General features: G+C 45.2%; 1 non-coding gene across 1 annotated transcript; it reads right to left on the bottom strand.

Moving 5' to 3' along the window:
• Positions 1–16,653: 16,653 nt before the first annotated feature.
• trnak-uuu (transfer RNA lysine (anticodon UUU)) lies at positions 16,654–16,738 on the bottom strand. The gene is given in 2 exon segments: positions 16,654–16,689; positions 16,702–16,738. It is a non-coding gene; the product is annotated as a tRNA-Lys (tRNA).
• Positions 16,739–18,711: the final 1,973 nt, after the last annotated feature.

Genomic DNA, 18,711 nt, shown 5'->3' with positions numbered 1-18,711 from the left:
CGGTGCCGCAAGTCCCGCCCCTCACACACTCCCATTGGTTGGAGGACCAACCGCCCGCTCGGTCCTCCAGTCCCTCTCCGCTCTTCCTATTGGTCCGGAGCTCCCGTCAATCACCCGGGCAGTGTGAGCTGAGCATGCGCGGCGGGCGGGGAGTGAGGCCGAGATCGTGTCCGCAACAGGTGAGAGATGGGCGGGGGGAGCGGGTTAATAAACCCCGGGGGAGGGGGCGGGGGCTTCACAAACCCCGAGTGCGGCCCCGGGCCCGAATATCAAACAGTGAACATTCTCCTCTCTCTCTCTACACTCCGGGGGCTCCGGTTTAGATCAGACCCGAAACTCAACAAACGGCCCGCGGCCTCCGAGCATGCGCAGAGTCAGCGTCAAACCTCGTGACTCATCGAATCAGGGAGCGTCTGTAAATGAAGGAGAAATGGTGATCGGTCAGGGAGCGTCTGTAAATGAAGGAGAAATGGTGATCGGTCAGGGAGTGTGTGTAAATGAAGGAGAAATGGTGATCGGTCAGGGAGCGTCTGTAAATGAATGAGAAATGGTGATCGGTCAGGGAGCATCTGTAAATGAAGGAGACATGGTGATCGGTCAGGGAGCGTCTGTAAATGAAGGAGAAATGGTGATGGGTCAGGGAGCGTCTGTAAATGAAGGAGAAATGGTGATCGGTCAGGGAGCGTCTGTAAATGAATGAGAAATGGTGATCGGTCAGGGAGCATCTGTAAATGAAGGAGACATGGTGATCGGTCAGGGAGCGTCTGTAAATGAAGGAGAAATGGTGATGGGTCAGGGAGCGTCTGTAAATGAAGGAGAAATGTTGATCGGTCAGGGAGCGTCTGTAAATGAAGGGGAAATGGTGATCGGTCAGGGAGCGTCTGTAAATGAAGGGGAAATGGTGATCGGTCAGGGAGCGTCTGTAAATGAAGGAGAAATGTTGATCGGTCAGGGAGCGTCTGTAAATGAAGGAGAAATGTTGATCGGTCAGGGAGCGTCTGTAAATGAAGGAGAAATGGTGTTCGGTGAGGGGGCGTCTGTAAATGAAGGAGAAATGGTGATGGGTCAGGGAGCATCTGAAAATGAAGGAGAAACAGTGATCGGTCAGAGAGCGTCTGTAAATAAAGGACAAATAGTGATCGGTCAGGGAGCAACTCCAACCCCCTTGCAATAAATTCTAACTTTCCATTTGCCTTCCTGGTTGCTTGCTGTACCAGTAAGTTAACTTTGTGTTTTTTGTACGAGGGCACCTTAATTTCTCTGAACACGAACATTTAATATTTTCTCACCATTTAAAAAGTATTCTGTTTTTCTATTCTTCCTACCAAAGTGAATAACCTCACATTTCCCCACATAATACTCTATCTACAACCTACTTGCCCATTCACTTAACCTGTCTATATCCCTTTCCAGACTCTTTGTGTTCTCCTCACAGCTTACTTTCCCACCTAGCTTGATATCATCAGCAAACTTGGATACATTACACTCAGTTCCATCATCTAAGTCATTGATATATATTGTAAATAGCTGAGGCCCAAGCACTGATCCTTGCGGCAGCCCACTGGTTACATGTCTAGGTAATTAATATATCTCAAAAAGACTCATGGTCCAAATACCAACGCCTGTGGAACATCACTGTATACTTCCTTCCAGTCTGTGAAACAATGATTCACCACTGTTCTCCACATTGTCTGGCAGCAAATTTTCTATCCATGCTCCCATGGGCTTCAATTTTACTAACAGTTCCATTAGGTGGTACTTTACCAAACGCCTTTTAAATGTCCATGTACACAACATCGAGTGCAATACCCTCATCAACCCTCTCCGTTATTTCTTTGAAGAACTCAATCAAATTAGACAGACATGATTTTACTTTTAACAAATCTATATTGACTGTCATTTATTAACCCACGTTCTTCCAAGTGAGAATTAATTTTGTCCCGGATTCTGGTCTCTGGAAGTTTCCCACCACCGACGTTAGGCTGACTGGCCTGTAATTGCTGGGTTTATCCCTCTCCCACATTTTTGAACAGGGGTGTAACACTTGCAATCCTCCAGTCCTCAGACACCACTCCCATATCCAATGAGGATTGGAAGATTGTGGTCAGAGCCTCCGCTATCTACACCCTGACTTCCCTCAGTAATCTCGGAGGCGAGCCATCTGGACCGAAAGACTTTTTTACTTTGAGCACTGCCAATCTTTTAAGTACCTCCTCTTTACCTATTTTTATCGTCACCAATATCAGTAATACCTCCTCCTTTACTGTACAATGGCAGAATCCTCTTCTCTGGTGAAGACGGATGTAAAGTATTCATTTAGTGCCTCAGCCATGCCCTCTGACTCCACAAGAAGATCTCCTTTTTTGTCCCAAATCGACCCCACCCTTCCTCTGACTCGCCCTTTACTATTTATATGTTTATAAAAGACTTCTGGATTCCCTTTTATGTTAACCACCAATCTATTCTCATAATCTCTCTTTGCACCTCTTATTCCCTTTTTTAGATCTCCTCTGTACTTTCTTTGTTCAGCCTGGTTCACTACTGTATTATGAACCTTAAATTCGTCATAAGCCTCCTCTTTCTGTTTCATTTTAATCTCTATCTCTTTAGTCATCCAGGGAGCTCTAGCTTTGGATGCCCTTCCTTTCTCCCCCGTGGGGATCTGTCTGCTCTGTACCTGAACCAACTCCTCCTTCAAGGTCTCCCATTGTTCAATTACTGTTTTGTTGCCAATTTTTGATTCCAATCCACCTGGACAAGATCCCTTTTTAACTCACTGAAGTTAGCCCTCCTCCAGTTACGTCGTTTCACATTTGTTTGTTCCTTTTCCTTTTCCGTAACTATTCTAAACCTAATGAGATTATGATCACTGCTGCCCCATTGAAACATGCTCCACCTGCCCCACTTCATTCTCCACACCGAGCCCACTGCTGAACTCACATTCACTCTCTCACATTCATTCTCACATTCACTCTCTCACATTCACTCTCTCACGCTCTCTCACCCTTTCACTCATGGTTTAGGACCACTGAAAGATGATGCAATGGGTTTGGATTTCAGCACAGGGAGGAGGGAGAGCGTGTGGGACGGGTATTTATAGCTTTGGGGGAACAAGAGAGGAAAGAATATTCCATAGCAACTGGATTAGCCTGTTCTGAATTTCCATCCTGTACTTTCAGTGATGACTTTTGTAAATTCATTTTACAGGGTATTGGAAGGGGAGGATGTGCAGACGGGAAACTCAAACCAAAGACCACGTCAAGATCTGACAGAGTCACTCGATTCATCAGGACCTGAATATCATCGGTCTTTGAATGTGGAAGGAGAAATGTTCGTCTGTTCTATCTCTGGGAGAAGATTTCAAACATCAGTGTGAAAGGAAAAGCACCGAGACACACACACCCGAGTGAGAGTGTTCCAGTGCACTGACTGTGGAAAGAGCTTTCACCAGTTACACAGCCTGAAAAAACATCACACCATTCACAGCGGGGAGAAACTGTACACGTGTTCTGTGTGTGGACGAGGCTTCAACTGATCGTCCAACCTGGAGAGACACAAGGACACCCGGACCACGGAGAAACCGTGGAAATGTGGTGACTGTGGGAAGGGATTCAATTACCCGTCAGAGCTGGAAACTCATTGACGCAGACACACTGGGGAGAGGCAGTTCATCTGCTCCGTGTGTGGGAAGGGATTCACTCTGACATACAGCCTCCTGATACACCAGCGCACTCAAACTGGGGAGAGGCGGTTCTCCTGCTCCGTGTGTGAGAAGAGATTCACTCGGTCATCCAACCTGCTGAGACACCAGCGAGTTCATTCCGATGATGGACCTTTTAAATGTTCTGACTGTGAGAAGAGGTTTAAAAGCAAATGTAATCTGCTGAAACACCAACGCACTCACACTGGGGAGAGGCCGTTCATCTGCTCCATGTGTGGGAAGGGATTCATTATTTCATCTGAACTGCTAATGCACCAGCTAGTTCACTCTGGGGAGAGACCTTTGAAATGTTCTGACTGTGAGAAGAGCTTTAAAAGCAGAAACGAACTGTGGAGACACCAACGCACTCACACTGGGGAGAGACTGTTCACCTGCTCTGTGTGTGGGAAGGGATTCACTAATTCATCCCACCTTGTCAGACATCAACTTGTTCACACTGGGGAGAGACCTTTTAACTCAGTGACTGTGAGAAGAGCTTTAAAAGCAGAAACGAATTCTGGAGACACCAGCGCACTCACACTGGGGAGAGACCGTTCACCTGCTCCGTGTGTAAGAAGAGATTCACTCGGTCATCCCACCTTCTGTCACACCAACGATTTCACTCTGATGAGAGACCCATTAAATGTTCTGACTGTGAGAAGAGCTTTAAAAGTGGAAACGAATTGCTGAGAGACCAACGCACTCACACTTCGGAGAGCACGTTCACCTGCTCCATGTGTAAGAAGAGATTTACTCAGTCATCCCACCTTCTGTCACACCAGCGAGTTCACACTGGGGAGAGACCTTTAAATGTTCTGACTGTGAGAGGGCTTTAAAAGCACAAATGATCTCCTGAAACACCAACACACTCACACTGGGGAGAGACTGTTCACCTCCTCTGTGTGGGAAGGGATTCACTTTTTCATCCCACCTTCTGAGATGGGTTGCACCCAAGCAGAACCGGGACCAATATCCTCATGGGGGCTTTTGCTAGTTCTGTTGGTGACGGTTTAAGCTATATCGCAGAGGAATGGGCAGCAAAGGGCAGGTAAAGATAGGACAAATTCAGACCAGGAAACGGGAAGTAGAAAAGCAGTTAGTTACGTAGTTAGCGACTCAGAAAGGCAAAAGAAGCAAAGGTTAAATAGTGTTCAGCACAGGAATTTGACGGGGTTAAAGGGCATATACTTCAATGGAAGGAGTATTACAAACAAAGCGGATGGGGTGATATAAATAGTGTACAAAATTATGAGGGGCCGAGATAAAGTAGACAGGAAGTACCTGTTTCCCCTAGCAGAGAGTTCAAGAAGGACATAGATTTAAACTGATTGGCGGAAGGATTAGAGGGGACATGAGGAAAAACTTTTTTACCCAGAGGGTGGTGGGTGTATGGAATTCACTGCCCGAATTGATGGTAGAGGCAGGGACCCTCAACTCATTTAAAAAGTACCTGGACCTGCACCTAAAGTGCTGTAAGATGCAGGTCTACGGACTGGGTGCTGGAAGGTGGGATTAGAATGGGCACCTCGTTGTTCTTCGAGCCGGCGCGGACACGATGGGCCGAATGGCCCTCTTCTGTGCTGTATTTATTCTATGTTTCTATGGTTCTATGAGCTGAGAGCACAGATAGACACATGGCGGCATGATATCATTGCTTTAATGGAAACCTGGGTTAAAGAGGGGGATAATTGGCAGCTCAATATTGGATTGTTTCGCAGGCTATTGAGTTTTCAGGCAGGATAGAGTGGGTGATAAAATGGATGGTGGTAGCATTATTGGTTAAAGAGTCAATTACAGTTGTGAGGAGGGGTGATATGCTAAATGGATCATCAATTGAGGCCATATGGGTTGAGCTAAGAAATAAAAAAGGGGCTGTCACACTACTAGGCGTGTACTATCGACCCCCGAATAGCAAAAGAGAGATAGAAGAACAAATATGTCAGCAAATTTCTGAGTGCAAAAACAAGAGGGCAATAATAGTCGGGGACTTCAACTATCCTAACATCAACTGGGATTCAAACAGCATAAGGGGCACAGAGGGTGCAAAATTCTTGATCGGTGTCCAGGAGAACTTTTTTAGCCAGTACGTGACAAGCCCAACAAGAGGGGATGCAATTCTAGATTTAGTCTAGATGGGAAATGAAGATGGACAAGTGGGTGCAGTGACAGTGGGTGACTATATTGGGGATAGTGACCATAATTCAGTTAGTTTTAGCATTATTATGGAAAAGGACAAAGTTAAATCAGGAGTAAACGTTTTAAATTTGGGGAAGGCAAATTTTACAGCTCTAAGAGGTGATTTGGCAGAAGTGGACTGGACACAACTACTTGAGGAGAAATCAGTGGCAAGCCAGTGGGAGGCACTAAAAAGTGAAATTCTATGGGTGCAATGCAGACACGTCCCCTCAATGAAAAGGGTGACACTGCCAAATTTAGAGCCCCCTGGTTGTCTCGAAGTATACAGGGCAAGATAAAGCAGAAAAAGAAAGCATATGACTGTCACAGAAAACGAAATACTGCAGAAAGCCTAGGGCAGTATGGAAAGTACAGGGATGACGTAAAAAAGGAAATAAGGAAAGCAAAGGGAGGGCATGAAAAAATATGAGCTGGTAAGATTAAAGAAAACCCAAAGATGTTTTATCAGTACATTAAGAACAAGAGGATAGTGAAGGAAAAGGTGGGACCTATCAGGGATGATAAGGGTAACTTGTGTGTAGAAGCACAGGATGTGGGTAGGGTTTTAAATGAATATTTTGTCTCCGTATTCACAAAGGAAGGGGATGATCCGGACGTAGTAGTTGAAGGGGAGAGTTGTGAAATATTGGATAAGGTAAACATAACGAGAGAGGAAGTACTAGATGGACTGGAATCCTTGAAAGTTGATAAGTCACCAGGGCCGGATGGATTGTTTCCTAGGCTATTGAAGGAAGCCAGGGAGGAAATAGCGGATGCTCTGAGGATCATTTTCCAATCCTCACTAGATACAGGGGAGGTACCGGAGGACTGGAAGACTGCAAACGTAGTACCATGGTTTAAAAAGGATACGAGGGAAAGGCTGAACAATTATTGGCCGGTCAGTCTTACCTCGGTGGTGGGCAAACTATTCGAATCAATACTGAGAGATGGGATAAACTGTCACTTGGAAAGGCATGGTTTAATCAGGGATAGTCAGCATGGATTTGTTCAGGGAAGGTTATGCCTTACAAATCTGATTGAATTCTTTGAGGAAGTGACAAGGAGGATTGATGAGGGTAGTGCAGTGGATGTTGTCTCCATGGATTGTAGTAAGGCATTTGACAAGGTCCCACGTGGCAGACTGGTCAGAAAGGTAAAAGCCCATGGGATACAGGGAAATGTGGTGAATTAGATCCAAAATTGGCTCAGTAACAGGAAACAAAGCTTATAATTCGATGCATGTCTTTGCGAATGGAAGTCCATTTCCAGTGGTGTGCCGCAGGGCACAGTGTTGGGTCCCTTGCTGTTTGTGGTATACATTAATGATTTGGACTTGAATGTAGGGGGCATGATTAGCAAATTGCAGACGACACACAAATTGACCGTGTAGCTGATCGTGAAGAGGATAGCTGCAGACTCCAAGAAGATATGAATGGGTTAGTGGAATGGGCGGAAAAGTGGCAAATGCAGTTCAACCCGGAGAAGTGTGAGATAATGCACTTAGGGAGGGCAAACAGTAAACGGGAATATATTGAGAGGCGGAGAGGAAGTGAGATACCATGGAGTGCATGTGCACAGGTTCCTGAATGCGGCAGTACAGGTAGATAAGGTTGTGAAGAAGGCATATGGAATGCTCTCCGATATCGGCCAAGGTATAGAATACATAAGCAGGGATGTAATGATGGAATTGTATAAAATGCTGGTAAGGCCACAGCTGGAATATTGTGAGAAGTTCTGGTCACCACATTACAGGAAGGATGTAATTGCTCTGGAGAGAGTGCAGGGAAGATTTAGAAGAATGTTGCCAGGGTTTGTAAATTGCAGCTATGAGGAGAGATTGGATAGGCTGGGGTTGTTTTTCTTGGAGCAAAGGAGGCTGAGGGGAGACTTGATTGAGTTTTACAAAATGATGAGGGGACTGGATTGAGTCGACAGGAAGTATCTGTTTCCCCTAGTGGAGAGGTCAAGAACTAGAGGACATAGATTTAAGATGATTGGCAGAAGGATTAGTGGGGACATGAGGAAAAACTTTTTTACCCAGAGGGTGGTGGGTGTTTGGAATTCCCTGCCTGAATTGGTGGTAGAGGCAGGGACCCTCAACTCTTTTAAAAAGTACCTGTACCTGCACCGAAAGTGCTGTAAGCTGCAGGGCTATGGACCAGGTGCTGGAAAGTGGGATTAGAATGGGCAACTGGTTGTTCTTCGAGCCGACGCCGACACGATGGGCCGAATGGCCCCCTTCTGTGCTGTATCTTTTCCATGGTTCTCTGGTTACCCTATATCCAGTAATACCAGGTTTTGGCTGTTGTCAAAAATAGTCCCTTCGTGGTCGTCAATTGTAGGATTTAAACCACTATTTTCAGGATTATAATCTAATCCAATCTAAGGACTGGTTCCTGACAACAGCAAGATCACCACTGGTACTGGTATTGTGGTTGAAGGCAAAACAGATTTATTAAGCACATCACAATTAGTACAAAAAAGGTGATACTTAAAAAAGAGAAAAAGTCACAGTCTGTTCCTTGAAACCTCGGAAGTATCCCTCCAAGTGACTACGGTGCGGTCTCTCTCTCTCTCTCTCGCTGTGATCTGTTGACTGAAGAGTTCTCTTCTTCCTTGCCAGAATCTTGTGCGCCTTCCTCAGATTTTGAGGTCTCTTCTTATCCCCATTTTCAGTCAATGTGGCAGTTCACTATCACATCCACATCTCTCAGCCTCACCATTATTCATGTCTCTCAACCTTTAGAAGTTACATTCCAAGCATAACTCCTGGTACCATCCGTGCCTTGTTACAGACTTAACAGAACCTTATCTTAGAGTTTACATTGCCAGCCTTCACAGAACCGTTTGTATAAACAGACTTCTATTCACTAGCTTGCGGAGGCTCGAGATAGAGAGGCCTAAGCCTGCGTGACTCCTTGATTTAATTAACCTTCAGTCCCAGTTATCTACGTCTTTTAGACATTATGCTATTCCAGCACATCCTCCCTTAGTGCCTCTGATTGACCCACAGTCTGTTAATTCCCACTTTAATGTTGTCAGCATCCTATTAGTTTTAACTGCAAACTTGACTATAATAACCATCATGCATCCTTCTCGGCCCACCAGCACTTTCTTATTGAATACACGTGACATGGTTCATACTATATTAATACACAGTACAGTTTACATTTATAGACACATTGATTCATAGTACATTTAATTGTACTTCTACTATTGATTATAATTATACTGAATTATATCTGTTAATGGGTTAATCCTTACACATTGTTCTTGCTCTTCCTGACTCATAAACACCATTGTACAGGACCCTTTTGTTCCGTTCCTCGGAGCCCTGAACCATAAAAGAGAGCGGCTGGGACACATTTCTTACACGCCTCAAGATTAACCCGCACGGCAACTTTGCTGTCAGGAAAGAGAGACAAGAAAGACCAAAGTGCCGTTTGCCCCTCTCAGTGTGGCCCTGAAGGACTGTGTCCAGGCTGAAGTTCTGTTCCCACCGGACGATCCTCCCCCCAGATTGTCCTTTCTGAGTTCCAGTCAGGTGATGCTAAACACGCAGGTGTTGAAGACCAAAATCGACAACAAGGTGTTTGAAACTAAGCTGATTTATTTAGCAGATATCCAGAAAATTAAACTCCAGCCCACTGATAGGGGTTATTAACATCAGCAGAAACAAACCCCAACTGTCAGAATGAACATGGTTCAGTCCTGGAAGGGATTAACAGCAGAATCCAACCCCTGCAGTCATATGTGAACTCGCTGGTGTCTCAGCACGTGTGATGACTGAGTGAATCCCTTCCCACACACGGAGCAGGTGAACAGTCTCTCCCCAATGGGCGCGAGTTGATGTGTCAGCTTTTAAAGCTCTTCTCATAGTCACTGCATTAAAAGGTCACTCAATAGTGTGAACAAGTTGATGTCTCAGAAGGTGGGATGAATTAGTGAATCCCTTCCCACACACGGAGCAGGTGAACAGTCTCTCCCCAGTGTGAGTGTGTTGGTGTCTCAGCAGATCATTTGTGCTTTTAAACCTCATCTCACAGTCAGAACATTTAAAAGGTCTCTCATCAGTGTGAACTCGCTGGTGTCTCAGCAGGGTGTATGAACGATTAAATTTCTTCTTACACACAGAACAAGAGAACGGCCTCTCCCCAGTGTGAACTCGTTGGTGTCTCAGCAGGTGGGATGACCGAGTAAATCTCTTCTTACACACGGAGCAGGAGAACGGCCTCTCCCCAGTGTGAGTGCGTTGGTGTGTCAGCAGATTAATTTTGCTTTTAAACCTCTTCTCACAGACGGAACATTTAAAAGGTCTCTCATCTGAGTGAAGTCGCTGGTGTATCAGCAGGTTGGATGACTGAGTGAATCTCTTCCCACACACAGAGCAGGAGAACGGCCTCTCCCCAGTGTGAACTCGATGGTGTCTCAGCAGGGTGGAGGACTGAGTGAATCTCTTCCCACACACAGAGCAGGAGAACGGCCTCTCCTCAGTGTGAACTCGCTGGTGTGCCATCAGGTGGGATGATCGAGTAAATCTTTTCTTATACAAGGAACAGGAGAACGGCCTCTCCCCAGTGTGAGCGCTTTGATGTCTCAGCAGATTAATTTTGCTTTTAAAGCTCCTCTCACAGTCAGAACATTTAAAAGGTCTCTTATCAGTGTGAACTCGCTGGTGTCTCAGCAGGTTGGATGACTGAGTGAATCTCTTCTTACACACGGAGCAGGAGAACGGCCTCTCCCCAGTGTGACTGTGTCGATGAGTTTCCAGCTCTGACGGGTAATTGAATCCCTTCCCACAGTCCCCACATTTCCATGGTTTCTCCGTGGTGTGGGTGTCCTTGTGTCTCTCCAGGTTGGACGATCAGACGAAGCCTCGTCCACACACAGAACACGTGTACGGTTTCTCCCCGCTGTGAATGGTGCGGTGATTTTTCAGGCTGTGTAACTGGCAAAAGCTCTTTCCACATTCAGTGCACTGGAACACTCTCACTCGGTGCTTTTCCGCTGACACTGTTGTTTGAAATCTTCTCCCACAGACAGAACAGAGGCCGATGATATTCAGATCCTGATGAATCGAGTGACTGTCAGATTTGACGTGATCTTTGGTTTGAGTTTCCCTCTGCAATTCCTCCCTGTCTCATACCCTGTAAAAGGAGGTTATAAAAGTTATCACTGTAAATAGAGGATATAAATTCAGAACAGACAATTCTAGTTTCTATGGAACATTCTTTCCTCTCTTGTTCCTCTAAAGATCCCCGTCCCACACACTGTCCCTCCTCCCTGTGGTGAAATCCAAACCCATCGCATCACCTTTCGGTGTCCTAAAACCATTAGCAAAAGGGTGAGAGAGCATGAGAGAGTGAATGTGACAGTGGGTGAGAGTGAATGTGAGAGAGTGAGCGTGAGAGAGTGAATGTGAGAGAGTGAGTTTGAGAGAGTGAATGTGAATGTGAGAGAGTGAATGTGAGAGAGTGAATGTGAGAGAGTGAGTATGAGAGAGTAAATGTGAGTACAGCAGTGGGCTGGGTGTGGAGCATGTTTCAGTGGGGCAGGTGGAGCATGTTTCAGTGGGGCAGCAGTGATCATAATCTCATTAGGGTTAGAATAGTTTGGAAAAGGACAAGGAGCAAACAAATGTGAAAATACTTAAATGGAGGAGGGATAATTTCAGTGAGTTAAAAAGGGATCTTGTCCAGGTGGATTGGGATCAAAATTTGGCAACAAAACAGTAATTGAACAATGTGAGGCCTTCAAGGAGGAGTTGCTTTGGGTGGAGAGCAGACAGATTCCCATGAGGAGGAATGGAACGGCCTCCAAAGCTCGAGATCCCTGGATGACGAAAGATACAGAGAGCACCATTTCTCCTTCATTTAAAGACGCTCCCTGACCGATCACCATTTCTCCTTCATTTACAGACACTTCCTGACCGATCACCATTTCTCCTTCATTTAAAGACGCTCCCTGACCGATCACCATTTCTCCTTCATTTACAGACACTTCCTGACCGATCACCAATTCTCCTTCATTTAAAGACGCTCCCTGACCGATCACCATTTCTCCTTCATTTACAGACGCTCCCTGAGAATTCCCAGTTTACACCGCGCATGCGCGGGTCCGCGGCCTTTTGTTGAGAGTTGGTCCGGAGCGAAACGGGAGAAACCGGAAACCGGCGGGTAGTGAGGGGGGATAATGTTCACTGTTTTATATTCGGGTCTGGGGCCGCACTCGGGGTTTGTGAAGCCTGAGCCTGGGCCTGAGCCCGGACCCGGGCCCCGGGGTTTATTGATCCTCTTGCTCCGACCCTCTCACCTGCACCGAACGCGCTCCTCCCGCAGCCTCGACTGACCGCGCATGCTCAGGACACACTTACCAACATTGAGTCATTACTGCGCCTGCGCCCTGTGCTCCACTGATTCAGACAGGGCACAATCTGTACCGCGCAGCATGCTGGGTGATGCAGCCTCCATTGATGATCTTAATATCTGGCCGAAAAGGAAATCGATTGGAAGCGCGTTTGGACCAAGGATTAGAAAATGAACTGAAACCGCAGCCCTTGGTGCCATTTTAACCGGCACAAACACACAGCGTTGACGCGCCCACCCACCCCCCACTTTGGTGAACTCCAGAAAATATTTTTTTCGGTAACTTTTATTAAATTTGTTTTATTAAATATTGCAACTGACGGGTTCAATTAAGGTTTATTTTCCAACTGCACCTCAGTTTGCCAGTCTCACCATTAACCCCGCCCTGGTGATTAAGGAGAGTTCCGCACCAATAGGAGGAGCGTAAATTTATAGGAATTTCCAATAACTCGTGGGGTGCCGCAGGGATCAGTGCTGGGGCCTCAACTATTTCCAATATATATCAATGACTTGGATGAAGGAACAAAGTGTCTTGTGGCCAAATTTGCTGATGACACAAAGATAGGTGGAAAAGCAAGTTGCGATGAGGACACAAAGTGTCTGCGAAGGGATGCTGACAGGTTAAGCGAATGGGCAAAAATTTGGCAGATGGAATATAATGTGGGAAAATGTGAATTCATCCACTTTTGGAGGAAAAAATAAAAAGCAAAATATTATTTGAATGGAGAAATACTCCAAAATGCTTAGTGGCAGAAGGCAGAGGGTGATGGTCGAAGGTTGTTTTTGTGACTAGAAGCCTGTGGCCAGTGGGGTACCACAGGGATCTGTGCTGGGGCCCTTGCTGTTTGTGGTCTACATTAACAACTTGAATATGAATGTAAAAGGTATGATCAGTAAGTTCGCTGATGATACAAAAATTGGTAGGGTGGTAAATAGCGAGGAGGATAGCCTCAGTCTGCAGGACGATATAGATGGGATGGTCAGATGGGCGGAACAGTGGCAAATGGAATTTAACCCGGAAAAGTGCGAGGTGATGCACTTTGGAGGGACTAACAAGGCAAGGGAATACATTCGGGTCTGGGGCCGCACTCGCGGTTTGTAAAGCCTGAGCCTGGGCCTGAGCCCGGACCCGGGCCCCGGGGTTTATTGAGCCTCTTGCTCCAATCCTCTTACCTGCTCCGAACGCGCTCCTCCTGTGAATGGGAGGACCCTAGGTAAGACAGAGGATCAGAGGGATCTTGGTGTGCAAGTTCACAGATCCCTGAAGGTGGCGGAACAGTTAGATAAGGTGGTAAAGAAGGCATGTGGGATACTTGCCTTTACTAGCCGAGGCATAGAATATAAGAGCAAGGAGGTTATGATGGAGCTGTATAAAACACTGGTTAGGCCACAGCTGGAGTACTGTGTGCAGTTCTGGTCGCCACACTACAGGAAGGATGTGATCGCTTTGGAGAGGGTGCAGAGGAGATTCACCATGATCTTATTGAATGGCGGAGCAGGCTCGAGGGGCCGATTGGCCTACTCCTGCTCCTATTTCTTATGTCTTATGTTAAATTGAATCCCAGTGTGAAAAAATGAACAATTTCAAAGCTAAGCAACGTGTGGAAGATTGGAAGGAGAGTGCGAGTGGAGATAATTGGCTTGGATCAGTGATCTCTTGAGCATTAAGACATTCATTATCTGAAAGAAGCACGGAGATGAGATTTTTGTCTAGATTTATCAGTGTCGAAAAGAAGCAGGGAGTTGAGATCCTTTTGTCCATTCATCCTGCTATCTACAAAATCCTTCGCCTCTCAATGCCCAGCATCTTTCTTTCCAACCCCCTGATCTGCAGCGAAGTCTTGGTTTCATTAATTCTCCGTGTTTGCACCAAACATCTAATTCACCTGGCAACCTGATCGTGTCTTCTAGTCGTAAGTCATCCCATCGTGCAGACTTCATGTTAGCAACTCAAGATAAGCTGTTTTATGTTCATGGAATGCATTCGAGACAGTTATCTAGATCAATATGTCGAGGAACCAACAATGGAACGGGCTATTTTAGATCTAGTATTGTGTAATGAGACAAGTTTAATTAGTAATCTAATCGTAAATGATCCCATGGGGAAGAATGATCATAATATGATAGAATTTCATATTGAGTTTGAGAGTGATGTCGTTAAGTCCGAAACTAGGGTCTTAAATTCAAACAAAACCAATAACTTAGTTATGAGGGGTGAGTTGGCTTAGGTAGTTTGGGAAATTAGATTAAAAATATGATGGTAGATAAGCAATGGCAAACATTTAAAGAAATAATTCATAATTCTTCAACAAAATTACATTCCCTTGAGGATTAAAAACTTCACCGGAAAAGTGGTGCAACCTTGGTTAACTGGAGAAATTAATGATAGTATTCGGTTAAAAGAGGCTTACAATGTTGCCAAAAAGAGTAGTAACCCTGAAGAATAGGAGGGTTTTTAGAAATCAGCAAAGGATGACCAAGAAATTGTTAAAATGGGAGAAAATAGAATGAGGGTAAACCAGCAAGAAATATTAAAATGGATTGAAAGAGCTTCTACAAGTGTGTATAAAGCAAGAGATTAGCGAAAGTAAACATGGGTCCCTTGGTGACAGAGACAGGAGGATTTACAATGGAGAAAACGGAAATGGCAGAGACGTTAAACAAGTATTTTGTATCTGTCTTCACAGTAGAAGACACAAAAATCATACCAGAATTATTGGGGAACCAAGGTTCTAATGAGAGTGAGGAACCTAAAGCAATGAAGATTAGTAATGAAAAAGAACTGGAGAAATTAATGGGACTAAAAGCTAACAAATTCATTGGACATGATAGCCAACATCCTCGGGTTTTAAAAGAGGTGGCTGCAGAGAAAATGGATGCATTGGATTTACCATCCAGAGTTCCCAGGATTCTAGAAAGGTCCCCATGGATTGGAAGGTACCAAATGTAACCCCGCCATTAAAGAAAGGAGGGAGAGAGAAAACAGTGAACTACAGCCCATTTAGCCTGACAATAGTAGTGTGGAAATTGGGAAAATCTATTACTAGGGGCGTGGTAACATGGCACTTAGAAACTCATAATATGATTAGGCACATGGAACACGGTTTTATGAAAGGGAAATCGTGTTTGACAACTCTATGAGAGGTTTTGAGTGTGTAGATAGCAGGGTAGATAAGGGAGAACCAGTGGATGTAGAATATTTGGACTTTCAAAAGACATTCGATAAGTTGCCACACAAAATGTTGTTAAACAAAAGTAGGGCTCATGGGATTGTGGGTAATATATTCGCATGGATTGGGGATTTGTTGACGTACAGAAAACTTCGCAATGAACAGGTCATTTTCGTGTTGGCAGGTTGTAACCAGTTGGGTGCTGTGAAGATCAGTGCTTGGGCTTCAGCTATTTACAATCTATATTAATGACTTAGATGAGGGAACCGAGTGTAATGTATCCAAGTTTGCTGGCGATACAAAACCAGTTGGGGAAGTAAGCTGTGAGGAGGACGCAAAGAGGATGCAAAGTGATGTAGACAGGTTAAGTGAGTGGGCTAGAAGGTGGCAAATGAAGTATAAAGTGTGGAAATGTGAGGTTATTCACTTTGGTAGGAAGATTAGAAAAGCACAATATCTTGTAAAAGGTGATAGACTACGAAATGTTCATAGTCAGAGAGATTTGTGTGTCCTTGTACACGGATTACAGAAGGTTAACATGCAGGTGCAGCAAACAATTAGGAAAGCAAATGGTCTGTTGGTCTTTATTGCGAGGTGGTTGGCGAACAATGATAAGGAATTCTTGCTGTAATTATATAGGGCATTGGTGAGACCGCATCTGGAGTACTGTGTACAGTTTTGATCTCCTTACCTGCGGAACGATATACTTGCCTTAGAGTGGCTGTAACAAAGGTTCACTCGATTGATTCCTGGGATGCGAGGGTTGTCCTGTGAGGAGAGATTGAGTAGAATGAGCCTATATTCTCTGGAGTTTACAATAATGAGGTGATCTCATTGAAACATATAAAATTCTTAGAGGGTAGATGCTGGGACGCTGTTTCCCCGAGCTGGAGAGTCTAGAACGAATGGTTATAATCTCAACAAAAGGGGCCGGCCATATAGAACAGTGTTGAGGAATGATTTCTTCACTGAGAGGGTTGTGAACCATTGGAATTCTCTGCCCCAGAAAGCTGTGGATGCTGAGCCATTGAATCGATTCAAAACTGAGATAGATAGATTTATGGACACGAAGGAACTCAAGGGATATGGGGATAAGTCGGGAAAGTGGAGTTGAGGTCGAAGATCAGCGATGACGTTATGAAATGGCGGAGCAGGCTCGAGGGACTGGATGGCCAACTCTTGCTCCTTTCGCCAATGTTGGTCCGCTGGAAAAGCAGAAGTTGCCAGCTGTTGTAAAATTTTGAGCCTGAACAGGGACTTGAACCCTGGACTCCCAGATTACTACCTGTTTTAAAAGTCTGATGCTCTACCGACTGAGCTATCCCGGCTCGCTGTCCGATTGTTTTCCATCATACCAATTCATGGTGGGAATCTGAATTATCCCTGCAGATGTCGAATTAGGGGGAGTATCCCATTTATACAATTTCAGCAACGCGTTGAGGAGAATCCTTGTTTCTGTTGATCATGATGTCAGAAACATGGACAGCGAACTCGTGAGTTTACAATTCTTCTTGTTTGTACAAAATGTCTTGTCATTCGTTAGCAGCAATTCAAAAAAACACTTCACAAAATGGCTCAAAAGCTAAACTTGTTCCACACGGGAGCTGGAAAATGCCTCTCGACCTTTCAGCCGATCAACAATTGAAAGCTGAATAATTTCACCCGTTACACCGTGACACCGGGCAGCAGATTTGCCTCACGAATTTTCCCTACACGACACTTCAAACAGATGAATACCTGCTTCACGGAAAGAAGAATTGTGTTTTTGGTTCTTCAGATACAAAGATCTCCTGCCGGCCGCTTTACCATTTCAGCTCTCGCCAATCGCCCTCTCTCCTTTTATAAACAAATAAACTCTCGCCTGCTGTTGCAAGACGGGAGGCCAGAGGAGCCTCAGTGCCCACATGGGGACATGAAGAAGTCGATACGTTATGGAACCGGTTTTACATTGAACTCCAGTCAAAATGTTGAGAAGGTTCAATTACTTTAGGTGAGGCTGAAACGCACAACCCCAGCATTTCTCGAGCGGAGGACTTGTTGAAGAAACGCGCGCTGACCGATTGCGCCACTGGAGCCGCGCACGGTCTGTGTCACCAGTGCTCCCATCAAACAGCTTCATCCTCGGTCTCTCAATTATCGCTTCGTGATCTTTCCCACACAGAAGCCTCCAACCAAGAGGCGAATCGTTAAACATCCGCAGTGAACCGTTAAAAGCCGTGGCATCTGAAACAAAACCCCAGACGATAAGAACTTTTAATTATATTATTATTATTAACTTAAGGACAATTATTTTGATGCTACTTTGTGGATTTGGGGAAAGTGGGAGCTGAAATTAAGAAACTCTCTCTGGGCTGTCGTTGATTGAAGAGATGGGCGTTATTTCATTTGAAAACCGAGGCTCTGAACTTTCTGATGGAGAAGAGTGTCAGAAGATTGTGGTTAGTGGCAGTTGACGGGGAGGTCTAGAGGAGAGGGAGAAAAGTCAAAGTCACAGTTGTGACAGCTCAAGTGCTCTGCTTATCTGTAATATTTAGAAAGTAATGTAAAATACAGGACAAACCAGTTCGGTGTGGTTATTACTAAAAGTCCCGGGTTCAAAGGCGGATTTGTGAAGAGGGAACGGATTTAACCGCCAGACTGAAATCATTCCCCATGAATCTGAAGCGTCTTGGGGAAAACGGCAGTGCGAACTGTTATGTTCGTGTCATGACTTGAAAGACCCTTCAATTACCGACAGTATCTTTGAACGAGTTGTGCAGCCAAACCGCGATAGAAGCCGCTTTGCTTTCGTCAAACGTGTAGGTGACGATATTGGGGGTGATAAGAGTCGATTTCAATTATTTGAAATCTCACCACGTGACCCGAAGATTGACCGCAGTATCGAGTTTTTCCTGTAAGTCCTGAATTGAAGGGAAAGGCGCAACAAGCAGGTCGGAGAAATGAAGAGCAGAAAATGTGGATGAAACTTGCACGAGTGAAAATCCCTGTCTGTTGGAAGACTCAGTCCCCAGTGGTGGAGAGGATTGGGATTTCAAGCTGTTTCACAGCTCGCACACACACCATTGGCTCATTTAATCACCTTCAACAACTCGATTACATCATCACTTAATCTTCTATACACAAGGAAATACAAACCTTGTCTGTGCAACCTGTCCGACATAACTTAACTATTTTAGCCCCGGTATCATTCTGGTGAATCTGCGCTGCACCCCCTCCAAGGCCAATATATCCTCCCTGAAGTGTGGTGCTCAGAACTGAATGCAGTACTAGAAATGTGGTCTCAGCAGAGTTTATATAACTG

This window comes from Heptranchias perlo, chromosome 20 (genome assembly GCF_035084215.1).
Source record: "Heptranchias perlo isolate sHepPer1 chromosome 20, sHepPer1.hap1, whole genome shotgun sequence".
NCBI lineage: Eukaryota > Metazoa > Chordata > Chondrichthyes > Hexanchiformes > Hexanchidae > Heptranchias > Heptranchias perlo.
Note: the sequence above shows the minus strand (reverse complement) of the source record. Positions and strands in the feature narration are given on the sequence as shown.